The sequence below is a fragment of the Leopardus geoffroyi genome, chromosome D3 (genome assembly GCF_018350155.1).
Source record: "Leopardus geoffroyi isolate Oge1 chromosome D3, O.geoffroyi_Oge1_pat1.0, whole genome shotgun sequence".
In the NCBI taxonomy this organism is placed as follows: domain Eukaryota; kingdom Metazoa; phylum Chordata; class Mammalia; order Carnivora; family Felidae; genus Leopardus; species Leopardus geoffroyi.
Window position 1 is genome coordinate 48,913,164 of NC_059339.1, and position 19,567 is coordinate 48,932,730.

The window sequence follows — 19,567 nt, forward strand, 5'->3', positions numbered from 1 at the left end:
TCTGTCATTTTCAAGTCAAATGTTTACTTTGCTGACAGTGCAATGAAGTGTTTCCATTCTCTTACATCTAGTAGATGCTTTCTATGGTCAAGTCCTAAGGGTGCCCTTACTAAACTTGAATGGGTGCTATCTTTTATACTTATGCTTGCTTTTTATTATATTTAAACATTGTGGTAGGTCATTTCTGAGATGGTCTTTAATGATGCCTGTCTCCTGGTATTCACTGCCTTGTATAATCTCCTCTCCTTGAGTAACTTGCTTCTAATGAATACAGTATCTCAGTCTTGAGGGGATGCTGATTCTGTGATTAGATTACAAGAGGCTGTGACCTCTATCTTGGTAGCAGACACTCTCTCTTGCAGGCTTGTTGCAAAAGTTGCCACGTTTGGGAAGCCCACAGGGTGAGGATCCAAGGTCGGCCTCCAGTCAATAGCAAGCTAGAAACTGAGCCCCTTGGTTCAACAGCCCAAAAAGGAATTCAAAGCTGCCAGCTACCACATATGTGAGCTGAGAAGCAGATTCTTCCCCAATTAAGCTTTCAGATGAGACCCCAACTTTAGCTGGCTTCTTGATTGCAACCTTGTGAGAGACCCTGAATTAGAGAACCCTAGTTAAGCTGCCCAAATTCCTGACCCACAGAAACTATGGGATAACGTGTGTTTTTTTGTTTTTTTGTTTTTTTTAATTTTTTTTTTCAACGTTTATTCATTTCTGGGACAGAGAGAGACAGAGCATGAACGGGGGAGGGGCAGAGAGAGAGGGAGACACAGAATCGGAAACAGGCTCCAGGCTCTGAGCCATCAGCCCAGAGCCCGATGCGGGGCTCGAACTCACGGACCGCGAGATCGTGACCTGGCTGAAGTCGGACACCTAACCGACTGCGCCACCCAGGCGCCCCAACGTGTGTTGTTTTAAGTGGCTAAATTTGTTACCTAGCAGCAGATAACTGATACAAACACTATTTGAAACATTCTTTTTTCCCCTCTCTCCCTTTTTAAAAAAAATTTGAGTATAGCTGACACACAATGTTACATTAGTTTCAGGTGTACAACTTAGTAATTTGACAAATTTGTATCATATACAGTTCTTCCATTGTTATCGATGTTTGGGGTGGGTCATCTTACCTCTATGAAAACAGTATACAATTCTAGAAAAGAGAGATGGTTTCTTATATGCCTTGGTATCCTCCTTAAAGTATTTAGTGAAGGATTTTGCATAGAGTAAATGCCCATTAAGTACTTATTAAATGAATGAAAAAAGGTATGTTTGTTCCTGATATTTTCAGAAAGGAACTTGGATTCACGCCTTCTGATATTTGGCATCTGTGATTTTGCCATGTTTGTGTAGTTAAGCGAGTCATGCTTATTTCTTCTCAGTTAATAAAGAAAAATGGATTCCCCCCCCAAAACATTACAATTATTTTTTCTAGGAATTTGGAGAATAAGCAGTCTTATATTTTGCAGGTTTAATGAAGAGCCAAATTGGATGTACTTTAGAAAATGGGGTAAAATATATTTGGACAACAAATTCTGGATCCTGATTATTTTCTGTCTGTCTCTGCTCACATTTTTCCTACTATTCACTGTAAATGGTTATCATTTAGCTAGTCATGTAAGAAGAAGATGCATTTGTAGCATGATGAATCTTTAACTCCACCAATAGTAGAAGAATGTTGTAGTCATTTTTGGCTTGTTGACATCTTTGCTTTTTTTTAAATTTTTAAATGTTTTCAAATTTATTTTTGAGAGAGAGACAGAGAGACAGAGAGACAGAGAGAGACAGAGCATGAGTGGGGGAGGGGCAGAGAAAGAGGAGGACACACAGAAACCAAAGCAGGCTCCAGGCTCTGAGCTGTCAGCACAGAGCCCAGCAGGGGGGCTTGAACTCATGAACCGTGAGATCATGACCTGAGCCAAAGTCTGACGCTTAAGTGACTGAGCCACCCAAGCACCCCTTGTTGACATCTTTGTTAAGAAAGTCATGCATCAATCATTTACCACTATAATCTAATCAACAAGAAAAATCAAGAAAATATCAATATAAAACCAACAAGTCGTATTATAATTAATAGTTTGCTTTTTTGCCTCATCCCTCAGCTTTTCAGTGCATCTATTTTATTTTATTTTATTTTATTTTATTATTAAAAATTTTTTTTTAAATGTTTACTTACCTTTGAGAGAGACAGAGAGACACAGTGCCAGCAAGGGAGGGGCAGAGAGAGAGGGAGACAGAATTCGAAGCAGGCTCCAGGCTCTGAGCTGTCAGACCCAATGCGGGGCTCAAACTCACTAGCTCGGAGATCATGACCTGCGTGGAAGTCAGACGCCTAAACGCCTAAAGACTGAGCCACTCAGGCTCTCCTCAATGCATCTATTTTAGATACAGAGGACCAGGAAGGGCAGATTAAAGGTAGCTTTCCCATTGTTGTCTAGAGGAAGTGATACTTGCCTTTATCTTTCCTTTCTTTACAGTGCAAGATGCTTTCACGAGATAACACTACTTCCCTGAATAGCTTCCCCATTCTTGCTCCATTGTAGTAGCATTTTGGGTTTGGACTTCCAAGTTTATAGCTGCTTGTGTTCTCACTCTGGCAGAAAGACATCCTCTCCCTCGGGCACCTTACTGTGTAACTCACTGCTTTGAACTACAGCCATATGGGTGTGTGATCAATCTGTCCTCCTCAAGAAATGCAACCACGGCAGGCAAGGGAATCCATCTGGATCCTCTGTGGCTCTCTGAGAGATGGGGGAGAGCCTGTTAAGATTGAACAGGCAGTAATTCCTTCCAGGTGTAGTCAGAGACCCCTCTTTAGTCTAGATAGCTCAAGACAAAGCATCCTAAACCTTGGTCTCTGGCCACATTCTTTCCTGGTGGGTAAATGGGGATAACGTTAATGGCAGTTCCAACCCCCACAGGAGTTATTTCCAGTTCCAAACTATGTGCTGCCTTTAAGTCTGGTACAGGAACTACATGGATGAACTACATGGAAAAACTTCTGAATTTTAGCAAGTCAGTTGGCAAATTCTTTTGTGAATTTGAAGGAACATGTAGGTTAGATGATCCTGTGTTTAGACAGTATTGACGTGACCACTAGTTTCTGGAGATTACCGATGTAACGATGATTGTCAACCTGAAGGATGTTTGACGAGGGTCTCTCTTTAATCTGTACTGTTCAATATTATCAGCGACTTGGATGAGATCATTCAGGACACACTGATCACCTTGGTTGATTATGGGAAGCAGGATGAGTTAGGCAAATAAACTGAAAGACAGAATAAAAATCCAGAAACAGTGGGTGAAATCTAACAAGATAAACTTCAATAGGGATAAATGTAAAGTCCCACAATTGGGTACACCACACACACACACACACACACACACTTCTTTCTCCTGGATGAGGAAGGGTTATGTTCTGAAGCCTGGACTTGAGGGTAGTATTCAGGTATGGGGGATCGGGGTGTAGAGGACGGGGTGGCAATCTTGGGGTGATGCTGAATCAAAAGCCAGCCAGGCAAACCAACAGAGTGACCCAAAGAAGTTAGCTCGGAGGGAGGGGGCGTCTGGCTACCAAGCCAGTGGGATGGAGGGTGGTGACAGAAAAGTCTCGAAGAAGATGGGAGATGGAGGTTATAGGCAGAGCCTGGGGCAGTTCCTGTGCTCTTGGTTGCTTTGCTGTTTTTCTTCCATTGCAGTGGCTTTAGGCATGGGTGGGGAAGGAACAGTTAAAGGCACCAGCCAGGTGTGGACAAGCACAAATACAAAAAGGGGGAACTTGGTCTGGGAGAAGCACGTAGGTAAAAAGGCTCAGGGATCCCTGTTGAAAGCATGATGTGAGTGAAGATTAAAATGTGGTTGCCAAGAGAGCTCACTTGATCTCTGGCTGCACTGATAAATGTCAATTATATTTACCACGACACTTGGTCTGTTATCTCCTAGCGTACTGGTCCAGTAGTGGGTAACATGCCTTAACAAGGATCGTCGACACACCAAAAGGTAGCTAGAAGAGAGATTTCATTCATTCGTTTATTCACCAAATATTTATTGAACACCTACAAAGTGAAGGTACTTTTCTAGACGCTGGGGATTTAGCTGCAAACAAGACAGACAAGGTCTTGGCTCCCATTAGCCTTCATTGTAGTGGGGAGGGAGGAGCAGTGAAGCAGTGCACAGATAAATAATTACATATAGAAATAAGTCTCATGGAAAACAAAATGGGATGATGTGCTGGGAAGTGACTTAATAAGCAAAAGAAGGGAGTTAACTTATACAGGGTGGTCAGGGAAAGCCTCCCTGAAGAGCTCACATCTAAAGGATGAGTAAGACTCAAGCATAGGAAGATCCAGGAAACGAATTCCTGGAAGGAGTGGCTAATACAAAGGTGCTGAGGTAGGAAAAAGCTTGGAGCATAGAACGAGGGACAGAAATCTGGGAAGCAGTGAGCAAGGATGAAAGTGGTATGAAGGGAGGTCAAAAAGGCAGGAGGGGTTGGTGGTAGTAAGGGGATGCAGGCTGGTCCCATTTGTTTGATGGTATGAAACGATTGTGTTTACAGCCCTTACTACCTACCAGGCAAGATTCTAAGTGCTTTACAAATAGTTAAAAATGCTTTCACAACCATGATTTCATTTGTAACATTAAAAAGTCATACTAAGTAGGAGTTTTATACGTAGTGACCTTATAGACCTTGACTGTGAAATACGGAGAGAATAAATGAGTTGCTCAAGAACCATATCCTGCGATATGTTCAACCTGCAGAAACTATACCTTAGAGATGGGCATCGCACTCAGGTTTGCATATTTCATGGACTCTGCTCAGTAATCCATAATCCTTGACCGGCGACCCTGTAAGTCCCCTCTTCACGCTGAGTTGTGTCTAATCCTTGGCAAACTGATCTTTTTTACTTTGTATTATTCTTTTCTTTCATCAAAATCTCAGGGTACTCGAAGAGTGACTCCAGTTCATGGTTATTTATTTATTTATTTATTGAAAGAGAGGGAGGGAGGGGCAGAGCGAGAGAGAGGATCTCAAGCAGGCTCCAGGCCCAGCGTGGAGCCTGGTGACCCCAGGATCATGATCTGAGCTGAAATCAAGAGTTGGATACTTAACTGACTGAGCCACCCAGGCGCTCAGGTTTTTGTCTTTACATGAGGGAAGAAGGAGTGCATCATCAGCATATGCGAGCCTGATGCCAGCTCTCATTTATTTATTCGGTTAACAAATATTTAATTGAGTATTTCTCCTGGGCAAGACACTGTGCTTGGTGCTGGGTGTAGACAGGTCAATGAGACAGGTACAGTTCCTGTCCTTACGCAGCTTATGCTCAGTGAAAGAGACAGATGATAAACAATAAAAACAAATACCTGTGTAATTTCAAGTTTTATTAAATGCTAAGGAAGTGATGACATATATTTTTGTTCTTTATAAAATGTTTATTTATTTATTTATTTGAGAGAGAGAGAGAGAGAGAGAGAGAGAGAGAGAATCCCAAGCAGGCTCTTTACTGTCAACCCACAGCCCAACATGGGGCTTGAACCTACAAACTGTGAGATCATGACCTGTGCCAAAATCAAGAGTTGGATGCTCAACTGATTGACAGGTGTCCCTATTTTCATTATTTTTGATGGATTGTCATTTATACTGAAATTTAGCAGCTCAAACAACCATTGTCATTTACTTTGCTCACAAATCTGCCACTTGGGGAGGGCTCAGTGGGAAACGCTTATCTCTGCTCCACACAGCACCAGCTGAGGTGGCCTGAGAAGGGTGGAAAGATCCACTTCCAAGGTGACTGACACATATTTGTTACTGGTTACCAATTGGGAGCTCAGCTGGGGTTGTGGCTGAGGGCTTCATTTCCTCTCTGCTTCAGCCTCTCTACGGGACTGCTTGGGCATCCTCACAGCATGGTGGCAAGGTTCTGAGAAACTGTCAGTCTTTTCAAGCTCTGGGTCCAGGACCCAGTGTCATACACCATTGGTCAAGCAGTCAAGTCCACCTATATTCAAGGGAATCTAGGGCAAGAATGGTCTTAAACCCCAACTGTGGCCACCTTTGATCTATCACAGTCTGTCAATTCATAAGTTTCTATTTTTGCATCCAGTGCCTTAGAGAGGGGTTTATTTGTTTTGTGTGTGTGTGTGTGTGTGTGTGTGTGTGCGTGTGTGTGTTTGCCTGCAAATTTTTCCTACAATTAGGAAGTGTTGACATTGGTTTATAGGTGATGGCTTAGGTATGAGTTTATGGTCTGACACATGAGGATTATGAACAGATTATCGTGCTTCTCCCTTGATTATTTTCTTTAAAAACAACATGTATTAAATAAATAAGAATAAAAGAGCAAGACATCAAATATGAATGTCTTTGGAAAATTAAATATGGATTCTTACATTTAAAAGTTTTAAAAAACAGTAGTCCCTTAACTGACCCTTGCTCTATCATGGGGTTCTGAATCTTATGGGGTTTTTTATATGTCTTACAATATCATAATCATGCTAGGCTTCGTGTTCAGAGTCCTTCACCGTGTTTATTGGACTATCAGTGGTTGTCAGATGCATATTAAGAAAAAGTATGCTTAGTTTGCTTGGTGGTTAGCTAATGTTTGGCTGACTCTCTCCCATTTCAGTTAGCCTCCCCCTGCTGGGTGAAGGTGGAAACACCTGGTTTGAATTCCATCTCACTTTCTGTGGATCACTGGTAACTTAACCTTTCTGGAATTCAGTTTGTATAACCAGGAAACAGAGGTAGCAATACTAACTTGAAAGGTGTTTTGGAGGAATTCGTAGGCTACCTTCAGTGAATCATCTGGGCACAGAGTTAAGTATTCAATAAATGTTAGTTTCCTTTCTCTTCTCCAGGCTCACCCCCATTTTTGTCTTTCTTGCCTTGAGGCTAAGTTGTGGAGAGAGCAATAGCATATTTTTAACAGTCCTCCAGGCATCACTATCTCCCCTTAATCCCTGACTAACTTTGAAAGCTTTGGTGCTAAAACATGGTATTGCTGATTAAAAAAAAAAAAAAAAAGACACCCACGCCTGTATGCGCACACACATCATGTTATTTCTGTTTGCTCACTTAGCAGTGGAACTCAAAATCTAGCTCATTGAAAAACGTATCTCTAAGTCCTGTGACAATAAAAACTAACTTCAAACAAATTTGAACAGAAGCAGCGGATTTTGAAACACAGATTGTTTTCGTCCACAGCAGCAAACGTTCCCTTTATTTTCTTCTTTTCACTAGTGGCCTCATCCTTTTCAACCTTGCTTTCAACGCTGCCCAAGGGAAGGCATCAGAAGCAGGGAGGGGCAGCCCCCTCCACGGTTCAAACTCTGACCCCTGCAGACCCTTCCCACATATACTTCAGAGCAGCCTAGTTTATCCCTTCCGGAAGGTTTGTTTATTCCTTGGACAGATTCTATTTGCAACTGGCAGATCAGGAGAGAGGAGAGGAAGGAATTACCGCGGATGGCTGGAGCGGAGAACTCATGAAGGGAAGGCTCCGGGGCTTTGCCAATGGGGCATCTGGCCGGAAAATCTGTGGATGAATCAGCACAAGTGGCTGCTTGCTGTTACAGAAATGACCAAAATTGCATATTCTAGTGATCATTGCTGATGGTATCTTGGTAAGAGTGAAGGATTGCCGTGGAAGAATGCTCACTTATTGGTGGGTGAGATGTAGGAGTCTTGAGACATTGCACTGAGCCTTTTGAAAGCACGAGGCCAGTCTCCAAACATCTTTTAAAGTCAGCATCCAGACTTTCAAATCTTAGGCTATCTCTGTGTGCTATTATAAATTGATGCCATTATAAAGATGTTAATACCCATCTTTTCTCCTGGAATCATGAAAAGGACTAGCTTTAATATGGAATTGGATATTAAAAGCAGTTTCTTATCCATGTGTCCTAAAGCAACCAGTGACATCCATGATTAATTAGTGCAAGGGTGATTCCTGGAATGCTAATTGTCATTCCATGGTACAAAAATCACAACTGGGGTTTTTCTTCCTTCCTTTCCCTTCCCTTCCCTTCCCTCCCCTTACCCTTTCTTTCTTTCTTTCTTTCTTTCTTTCTTTCTTTCTTTCATGACTTTCTATATCCAAATCTAAATATCATTTGCTTTAGATGATTAACATAAGTATGCTTGGTAATTAAAGCTGCCAAATATTTTGTATTTTTGTTTAGCCAAATGGCAATTCAGAGTCATATTTAGGGGCTCCCGGGTAGCTCAGTCGCTTACGTATCTGACTGTGGGCCAGGGCATGATCTCGCGGTTTGTAGGTTCAAGTCCCGGGTCAGGCTCTGTGCTGACAATTCAGAGCCTGAGCCTGCTTCAGTTTCTGTGTCTTCCTCTCTCTCTGCCCCTTCCCCACTCATGCTCTGTGCGTGTGTGTGTGTGTGTGTGTGTGTCTGTCTGTCTCTCAAAAATAAATAAACATTAAAAATATAAAAAAAATAAGTCACATTCAAAGGGTGCAAATGCATATAAATAGTTCACCACTACAGGCATCATAATTCCTGATGACAGTTTTTGTTTACAGACATCTTTGTGGTCAAAAGACTTTTTGCTCTAACTTTTTAGTACTCTGTGAATACTAAGCTTTTAAAAAATTATTGTGGTAAAGATACATGACAAAATTTACCATTTTGATCGTTTTAAGCATACAGTTCTGTGGCATTAAGCACAGTCACAGTGTTGTGCTGTGACATAACTGCCAACCGTCCACAGAACTCTTTCATCTTTCCCAACTGAAATTCTGTACCTCTTAAACTCTAATTTCTTATTCCCTCCTCCTCCCCCTGACCCTCTCCCCTGCCCACCACCCCTACCCCCAGCCACCATTCTACTTTTTGTCCATGAATTTGATTAGATACCTTATGTAAGTGGAATTATATTACCTTTGTCCTTTTGTGATTGGCTTAGCTCACTTAGCATAATGTCCTCAAGCTTCATCCACGTCGTAGCAGGCGTCAATTTTTTTTCTTTTTAGGACTATTGTATATATACACCCCCTTTGTGTATCCATTCATCTGTTGATGGACATTCAGGTTGCTTCCACCTGTTGGCTATTTTTTTTTTTTTTAAGTTTTATTTATTTAAGTAATCTCTTTATCGCACTTGGGGCTCGAACTTACAACTCTGAGATCAAGAGTGACATGTTCTTCCGAATGAGCCAGCCGGCTTCCTCTCTACCTTTGGGCTATTGTGACTAATGCTGCTATGAGTATGGACATACATTTTTTTACACTGACGTAGACTATTATTATGTACTTGCTCACGTAACTCTCAGGTTAGTTCTTTTCATGGAAGAGTTAATGCTGGCCGCCCTCCCGTGGTGATGTAATTTTGTGTCTCGTTATGTGAATTATTTCCTGCTTACGGGGACTGGTGTCCAGTGACACCCGTGAATGTTGCAACTCCATCTCTGTCCTACTCACTTTTATTTAGGGGAATGTTTGAAAAGGATCCCTACCGCTTAAAATTAAAGCTTGGAAACTGCCTACTTGGGTTGGAGTCACCCAAAAAAGAAAAATGTGAAAAATGAGACCAACTTCAAAGGAGCTGCAGTGCTGCTCGAGTCAGGCACATCCCGGAAATGCTGCTTCCGCTACCCTGTGCCAGGCTACGCGCCGCCATTCGAACTGGTATTGAACATCCCTATGGTTTAGAAGAAAAGGGCCCTGGTTGCATTGACTTTATGACTCAGAGCACATATGGCAGCCCCAGTGCTGTTATAAAGGATTCAGACATCCCAGAATTGAGTTAAAAAAAACCCCAAAATCTCAAGACCAGGGCTCCTTTGAGGTATTGGGTCACGAGCACCAGTGTGTGTAGATGCCTCGCTGCTCTGGAGAAGCAACGATATCTGCACTTCTCCATTCAGCTAAACCTCCTGAGTAGAGTGAGCCTTCTCTCCTCCTGCTGGTACGACCTGGGAAATATTTCTAACATTTGGAGAAGAAGCCAGGTTACCCGTCTTTTGACCGTGGTGGGGCCTGTGGGGTCATCTTTTTATTTACTGTGTATTTGCTTTTGACCTTCAGTAGGGTCCTAGTGACACAGCCGAAACAAAGACAAGGAAATAAAACGAACAGCAGCAGAACAAAACGAAAGACTTTAATCATTTCCAGGTGTGACCACGCCAATGGTAACACGGCCCTTTGCTCATATGGGGATGTTACGTGAGGAACCATCTGAGTTCTACATACTTTATGCAGTCATCTGTCACATGTTGTAACACACATGATATATCACATGTTACAACACAGCAAGCATCAGACACGCACTGTGCCTTTCCCCTAAGCCCCTCTTCCATTTCCACCTTGGCGGCCTAAGGAACAGGCAGTGTGAACACAGGGCTGGTAGGGGGGCCCGGGAGTCCTTAGGCAGCCCAGCTGTGGGAACAAAGAGCAGTTTGGGGTGGAGGGGGCCTGGAGGAATTAGTGCCTGGCACATCGGAGTCCCTCAATATACGGTTATAAGAATAAATTAGTGGAGGAGAAGCATCCTTGTGACCAGAGACACAAACCGGCAATCGATATCTATTATTAATTCCACTTTGCAGATGGAGAGACTGAGTTACGGAGAGATGAATTGATTTACATGGGCTCAGCCAGCTAGCTACTTAATGTCAGGAACAAGACCAGACTTTATGTTTCCAGGCTCGGAGCCGAAAGTGTTTGTACTAGATTTATGCACTTGCTGACCCGTTCCTGCTGATGGCCACTTTGATAAATCATCTCAATTAGAAGCAGATGTTATCATGGTATACACAGAGGCACGTCTTCCTGAGGTTCCAAAACAGTGAGGGCACTCTTTTACGGTTTCCTGTCTGTGTGTGGGTCTGTGTTTGTACAACCCTCACAAACAAACAAATAAGCAGGCCCTAACAGCAGCAACAAACAGCAATGCAACTAGCTGTGGCCGTATTGCAGTTTTCAGAAGAACTTTAGTATTAAGTCACACGTATTTCCCTAGAGATCGTGGTCAGCTTTGCCTGGAAAATGAGCAGTAAATCTAAGAGCTTGGTTGTATAGAGTAATTGGAAATCACTCACACAGCAATGGAAGTTTCTGGGAATCTTGATCTGGAAAACAATAATTATAACAATCCTTCCTTCCTTTACGACATCTGGTACTAACATCGCGTTCTGGGAATCTTCATTTGCATGTGGAGATTTTCTTAAATCATTTCTTTTTCATTAGTATTCATATGGCTTTTATTTTCTTGTAATAATTTCCTTTTTTGATTATAAACTTAACGTACGTAAATTTGGTAAGAATTTGGGGAGGATGCGTAAAGGTATAAAGATAAAATGACATCACTTATAATTCATTACGCAGAGGTAACCCCTGTTTTTTTTTTAATTTTTAAGTTTATTTATTTTGAGAGAGAGAGAGAGAGAGCATGCGAGCAGGGTAGGGGGAAAGAGAGGGAGGAGAGAGAGAGAATCTCAAGCAGGCTCCGTGTTGTCAGTGCACTCACGAACTGTGAGATTGTGACCTGAGCAGAAATCAAGAGTTAGATGCTTAACCAACTCAGCCACCCAGGTGCCCACTCAGAGATAACCATCCATTAACATTCTGGAATATATACCCTTCTACACTTTCATATATACATACACATACATTTTGTTGTGCAACTTGCTTTTGCTTTTCACTTAAAGATATATTGTGAGAATTTCTCCATGCAATTAAATATTCTTCTAAAACATAGTTGTTGTTGTTGTTGTTGTTGTTGTTTTTAAGGTGGTAAGGTTTTCTACCATATTGATGTACCATATTTGCCTGACCTTTTCCTTATGGTGAGATTTTTAACCAAATTCTGACTTTTATTGTTCATATGCAAATGGAAAATACAGAATCTATTTTTATATATGTAGACTTTCTTTTGGAAATACATTTATTTTGAGCAGTGAAGTATCTGGTCATCATTTTGAGCAACTCTTTCCTCCTGGGAGCCTAGAAGTAGAACAGAAATGGGAAAAGAAACAAGATAATGATCGGAGTCGGGGCAAGTTAATGTTAATCGAGCTATCAAAGCTCTTCCTTCCTTCCTCCTTCTCTCCCTCCCTCCTTCCTTTTCTCTCTCTCTCCCTTGCTTTAATGATTGCTTACTATGTGTCAGGCATAGTGAAGCATGCAATAACAAGAAGCAGTTCTGGTCTCTTCTCCAATCAAGGCAGAGGGTGGGGGCTGAGATGTGTGAAGTGGATCATGGGAGGACAATGGAGACACTGGTTACCTGAGATTGTTATTAGCCTTGCAGAAAAGGCGAAACAGGCAATTGCTGACCTCCAGGGATTTGAGGGCACTATTTAAAGGGGCATGTGTGCATGTGTGTGAGTGTATGTGTGTGGTGTGCATGCATTTTAATGGTGGCCAAGGGCACGGGGTGGAGAGAGGGGGTCGGATGAGTTGTGTGCCCTCCACCTGGGAGAGCTTCGGTGCTTCAATTCTCATCCCTGAAAATAATAATAACATGACATTCCCACCTTGCAGACCCCGGAGTTTCTTAAAAGTCACAAGGAAGTTTATTCTTGGCCCTGGATACTGCATAATGTTGTACGATTTTGCCTCGTTTGTACATATATGTCAATCAAATTGCAAAATCTTAGTAGCAGACAAGTCAATAATAGAAAAGAAGGGGGATTGCCACCAGCTGTCTTCTGGTCTCCTGTTTTTGTTCTCAGACCAGATTCTCTCCTCTTCTGAGCACGCTTCCTCTTGGGATGGATGTGGCTGGTGTCTAGACAAAACTACGTCATGTCCTGTCATGACTGTATCTCTGGGGTCACAGGGACAGATTGGGTCTCAGGGTGTTGTCTGGTCAGGCAGGCTGCACCTGCTGTTGCGGTCTGGTCTTGGTGTCCCAATTGGAAGGCAGTTCTTCTATACTACTGACCTCTCCCTCACCTCCACACCCCCTCCCCAGGATCCCGCCAGAATCAGACAAGCTTTCTGCTAGCCCGCCATTATCCTTAACCACAATGGGGACTCCTCTCTTGACTTTTTACTCCTAAGATCTCACCAAGGGCCCATTCAATAATGGGGCCACTGATTATCTGGTATAGGGTGACATGGCTTAGTCAAACTTGGGAGACAGAAACATTTTTGTGGTCATGTCTTGAAGTACCCAGTATAATGTCATCTTTGATTTGAGTGATCAAAACAAACACTCCACATAAATGAAGAACTTGGTATCTAAATGTAAACAAATTTAGCCGATGAAGGCAGATAACTGGATTCTTTGATCAAATTTCCCATAAGCCAGTAAAACAAATCATTTGAGACAGGGCTATATACACCTTAATAGAACACTATTATAATAGAAAGCTTTATAGAACAGAAAACTTTATGAATCTGAAAGTGGCTTAAAATAATGCTTTTCTAAAATCATGACTTTGAGGGGCTCCTGGGTGGGTGGCTCAGTCGGTTAAGCGTCCGACTTCGGCCCAGGTCATGATCTCATGGTTCGCGATTTCAAGCCCCACGTCGGGCTTTGTGCTGACAGCTCAGAGCCTGGAGCTTGCTTTGGGCTCTGTGCCTCCCTCGCTCTCTGCTCCTCCCCTGCTTGTGCTCTGTCTCTCTGTGTCTTAAAAATAAATAAACATTAAAAAAATATTTAAAATTATGACTTTGAGCAGTTAGAATGTGCCATATACTGTGAGCTAAACTTAAAATTTCTCTTTAATATTTGAAAAACTGGGGCTTAGAGAAGTTAAGTAACTTGTCCAAGGTTACACAACCCATAAGTTCACAAGATAAAACTTGAACTCTAAAACCCTCCCTGTTAACTAATTTGCATCTTCTAAAGACTACTGTCTTTCCCACATCGATACATCATGTTATTTTATGGAATTCTCATCTTAACCCTTTGAGATGTTGTTCTTCTTTTACTAGTAGGGAAACTGAGGTCCCAAGAGAGCAAGAGAATTGCTGAAGGTACATGGTTATTATATGGCAGATCAAGACTCTAACCAGAAGTCTGCGTAACTAAGAGTCCATGAAATCTCAGTGCACCATAATTTCTTCTGGAGGCTGGATGGTTTGAAATATTTTTGGTTTCTCAAAACAGGCCTGCTTCTACCTCCATTAGTTTCTCGGACTTGAAGAATTACTAGACGTGGAAATAAGTTAGGTTTGGATAGGGAGGAAAGAAAGCAACCGAGAAAAATCTTGGCAGAGACAGAGAGAGGGGAATTTTTTTTTCTTTAGCCCAATTTTCAAATTGCTTTTGAATCACTTTTTTCTTTCAATCAGATTCAGAGCATGCTCCATTTATTTTCAAACCTGGCTGGTAAAATTTTGTCACAGTAATTCACATTTTCACAATCTTCACTGAAGATCACCAAATGCGTGTGCATTCAGTGTTCTGAAGAGCAGGCAAACCAGCCTGGAGTTCTCTCCCTGGGGAGAGTGGGAGGTGGTGGGTGCTGTTCTCCTGAAGGACAGAAAAACGGAGCCACAGGAGCTCTGACACAGGAGAAGATCCAGAAAAGTAGGACACCCTGGAGGGGATTTGGCATATAACGAGGTTGAGTTAGATCCCAAATGAAGCAAAATCAAAGCAGCCTGGCCTCACACTGGAGATAGGAGTCTGCTTGGAGTTGACAAAACCCAAGCTATGGAGGGGCTTAATGACAGGAAGGGAAATGAAGACATTCCTCAGCTCTCCACCGTTCTTTTCCCCAGACCCAAAGATACTCTATCGAATTTCACACAAGGTGGAAAGAACACATATGCTGCCTGCAGATGCCTCTGTCCACAGGTCATTTTGGCCCTGCCTGAAGTCCACGCTTTAAATGCATCCTCAAAGGAAATCCTAAAGGAAGTGTCTCCCCTGCCAAAATACATATGCGTGTAGAGCATGTAGACGTGCATTCCGGAGACAAGGAAGCCTTGAAGGAGAAGTTTTATTCAGAGTGCCCAAAAAGCTCCTGGCCCTGAGACCTGAGAGAGAGGATCTGCGTGTGTGAGCAAAGTCCTTGCCAACTGGTTGCTGTGGGGAACAGAAAATGCTTCCTGGCCCAGAGTAGAATCTTTCAGCCAGCTCAGGCAGGGTTGGCCAAGGTTTTATATGGGAGTTTGCATTCTTCAGGCAGGCAAAGTAGTTGGCTTCGAAGCAACAAAAGCATTCCCTGGTGGGAAGCTACATCTTTTACTTTTCTGATGTATGCCTTTCTATGTCCAGGTTGCCCCAATTTTTATTAGCCAAGGCAATTCTATGAACACAGGCAAACAAACAAAAGATCAGTAACACCGAGGAAACACGTTAGCATATAAAACACACGCACATGTGCACATGCATGCACACTTACCCATCTTGGGACCACACTCTCAACAACTAATATCTTAAAAAAATTTTTTTTAACGTTTATTTATTATTGAGAGACAGAGAGACACAGAGCATGAGCAGGGGAGGGGCCGAGAGATGGAGATACAGAATCTGAAGCAGGCTCAGGGCTCTGAGCTGTCAGCACAGAGCCTGACGTGGGGCTCGAACCCACAAACCGTGAGATCATGACCTGAGCCGAAGTCGGACGCTTAACTGACTGAGCCACCCAGGTGCCCCAACAACTAATATCTTAATAACTTCTTTTTTAAAAAATATTTATTTACTTTTGAGAGAGAGAGAGAAGGGCAGAGAGAAAGGGAGACACAGAATCTGAAGCAGGCTCTAGGCTCTGAGCTGTCAGCACAGAGCAGGTCGCGGGGCTGGAACCCACAAACTGTGAGATCGTGACCTGAGCTGAAGTTGGGGGCTTAACCGACTGATCCACCCAGACACCCCTATCTTTTTTTTTTTTAATGTTTATTTATTTTTGAGACAGAGAGAGAGACAGAGCATGAACGGGGGAGGGTCAGAGAGAGAGGGAGACACAGAATCCGAAGCAGGCTCCAGGCTCTGAGCTGTCAGCACAGAACCCGACGCGGGGCTCGAACTCACGGACCGTGAGATCATGACCTGAGCCGAAGTCGAACGCTCAACCGACTGAGCCACCCAGGCGCCCCAGACACCCCTATCTTAATAACTTCTTGAGATGGCCCTTGCATTCAGGACTATTTCATCCTTCGACTAACCACATTTTAAAATTACTGTCTTTTTAAAAAAGACTGACTGACTGTCAGCCTGGGAAGCACCCAGGGCCTCATGTTTAGAGATTTGGACTTCACTGTTCTGGAGCAGGTCTGGGGCTTGGGTGTTCTTTGCTGGCTCCCAGCATGGCTCTGGGAACCCATGGGTCATGGATTCCCAAGCAGGGCTGGGAACCCCTGACATCTGCGGAGAAGCACTACAGATGGTTCCTCACTGGCTTCAACGATTGTGCCTGCTATACCCAGAGAAGAAGATGAGAGCAGAACTCTGAGTTGAAGCCAGATTTTAATGTGCTATTAATATGGCATTTCAAGTCAATTCTTATGTATTTCACCGCAATGCCTTTTAGATACAGGAAATCCTTTTGACCTATTGATTTTGGGGAGCGGGTCTCCAGAAGGCTTACAATGTTCCCACAGTCCTATGTGACCACATGGTAATCTTTGGGCTTAGCAGACTACACCAGCCTCAGCTGTAACATCCACAGAGACTCCTGTCAGGAGACACATATCTGAGACAACACCCTGGCATCTTTTCATTCACCTGTAAAATGAGGAAAAAGACAAATATAATCAATGTTCAGATAGATTTCACACTCCATCTGAGAGTATGAATTAGTATTAATTAGCCTTTTTAAGTCGGTTAGGTGTGCGACTTGAGCTCAGGTCATGATCTCACAGTTTGCGAGTTCGAGCCCCACGTTGGGTTCTGTGCTGACAGTTCAGAGCCTGGAGCCTGCCTCGGATTCTGTGTCCCCCTCTCTCTCTGTTCCTCCCCTGCTTACGCTCTGTCTCTCAAAAATAAATAAACGTTAAAAAAATGTTTTTAAAAAAACTTAAGTTACCATAATTATATTGTGCTTCCCGGTTTTTAGCTGAGAAAGTGAAAGTATGTGGGTGACTTGGTCAGAGCTGTCCAGTTATGATTGGACTATAGGGAGTCCATTTCCCCCATATACTGTGGCTTTCCATTGAAGCCTCAGGAGAAATGCTTTTTGTTGTAAAGGACTGAGAAAACCCAAATGTTTTTAGATCTGAGTGTATTATTGCTGGCTCATGTGTGATATCCCAGGAGTCTGAAGCTATGTTGCGTCATATAGTAGAATCCCACATTTAAAAAGTATATATGCTGAGATATGTAATATATGTTACATAAAACATAATAAAAATATTCATAATTGCCTTTCATAGGATTAGTTACAAGATGATAAATTTAATATATCATCTGGATCCTCTGAAAGTCTTACACATTTGAGAAAAAACAATACACATTTCTCCCAAGACATCCTAGAAAATATCTGTAGTACACTTTGGACATTTTAACCTAGGTAAGCAGCACTTAAATTGATCTTAAAATATTATTTTCTTATTTTCGGCTATTCACAGTTCAAAATTCAAAAAGAGCAAATGATTAGCAGTGAAAGAGCCTTCCTTCCAGCTACCCAGTCCCCCTGCTTTGATTCAAACGGTGCTACCAGCATCTTGCGTAGAGAATTTTTATTTATGTTATATTTCAGTAGAATTGGAGGGATACGTAGATTATTCACTCAGAAAATTAAGTTTTCATAGAACATGGAGGAAGAAGGTGGCATCGTCATTGAATATGAAGGACGGCGATATTTGTTGCCAAACTACTTTTCAAAACCAATCTCTATCCATTGCCTCGCAAGCGCCATGTCTTTTCAGTAAATGCCGAAGAAATATTTGCTTATTTAATTAGCTGTTGATGGAAGGTGTCATCCATTCCTGTGAGCCTTCTTCTGTTTCTGTATCCTCTGGGAGGGCTGGTGATGAGGCAAGTCGAACCTTATTACCTCTGATTTCTCTTGGCCAGCGTGTTCCATCCCCCAGCTTGGTTGGAGACTCCAGAGGTCCCAGGCTGCACCTTCCCACGTGTGTGGGTCAGGTGCTGCCTCGCAGCTCCAGGTTACATTCTCGGTGCTGAGAAATGTGCAACACTTTGTCCTGAGATGTGGGGCAGGAGAGGGCTGGGGCGCTTTACCTGCTGCGTTAAGAGTTGCCTCCTACTTTCCCAGCAGGAAAGAAAGCCCAGTTGAGGTGAGGAAGCAGTTTTTTGGCTACTGCTGCATGTCAAATAGGGCTTCCCATTGTTTTGTTTACCTTATGGGCTAATTCTATGATTTTCAGTTCCAGGAGGGTTTTGCCAGGTGGTAGATATTCCAGATGACTGGGAAAGAGCGTAACAAGGAGAAACAGCACCAGGCTCTGTTTGGACCAATACAACCCCGACTTTTATTCTCTATGATCTTTTCCCTCTTTGATATCCTCATTTTCAAAAAACCCAGAAGAATATGTGAACCGGGCTGTACTGGACAGGTTGAAGCTAAGAAAGCAGTTTCCTTAGCAACTGTAGCCGTATGAAAGGCTGGCAAGTCTTCCCTGTCTCATTTTTCATTTCATTTTCTGCGGTTCCTGAAAGGAGGTCAGATGCTCTGTGTTAAGTTCACGTTGCAGTTTTGCTTGTGGTACCTTCTGTCTCAGAGCAGGGGAAGGCGGATCATTGTGCAAGTTACCGACAGCTTTTGTTTATTTCAATTAGAAATGAGCACATATACACAATCACATTTGACAGTTCTCAAGGAATCGTAGAATATTCATTTTAACCTGTGAACGGTTCAGAAACAAAAGTGTAAAAGCAAAGTAGCATCAGCTGTACGCATATTTGCAGGTCATTGGTCTTTAATGGGAGCTTTTCTGATTTCAAAGTCATATCAGAATATTCTTGGTAAAGGCAAATAGCACCCCACCTTAAAAAAATTCGAGTTAGTCCTCCACTAATATGATTCCTCTTCTAAAACTGTATGCAAGATCTGAAATTGAGGTTTGTGGTCAATTTCAAGTTTCCAAGTTCAATTCAACAATATTTATTGCATCTCTGATTCACTGAGAACTGCGGGGGATAAGCAGATGTGATAAGATGGTCTGTGCCCTCAAGGAGTTTCAAATTTAGTAGTGGGAATAAGACAAATACGGCGTAATTACAACTACAAGGAAGAAAGTGATAAATGGTACAATGCAGTGGTTATCGACCTTGACTGCCTATCAGAATCAACTGGGGAGCTATAAAAACACTGGAGGTTCTTCCCCAGAGGTTCCGATTTAATTGATCCGGGGCGCAGCCTTGGGACTGGGATTTCAGAAAAGCTTTTCAGGTGATTCAAATGCACAGTCAAGGTTAAGAACCACTGGCAAAGAGCATCCAGGAAATATCCAAGAAGACACTTCGGATTCATTGGGATCAGAAAAGGGTACCTCTCAGGTAGCACTGAGAAGTGGGTGTTACCCCAGTAGGCAAAGGACTTTGGAGTGCAAGGAGGTGTTTGAGAGGAGGAAAAGCGAGAGAAAAGCCATAGAGGTGTGAAGGTGTGAGATGGGTGTTTAGGGTCCTTGAGCAGACCACCCGCATGCAAGCTGGAGTATGGTGTGTCTGAGAGAAAAAGCTGGGAGGCAGATT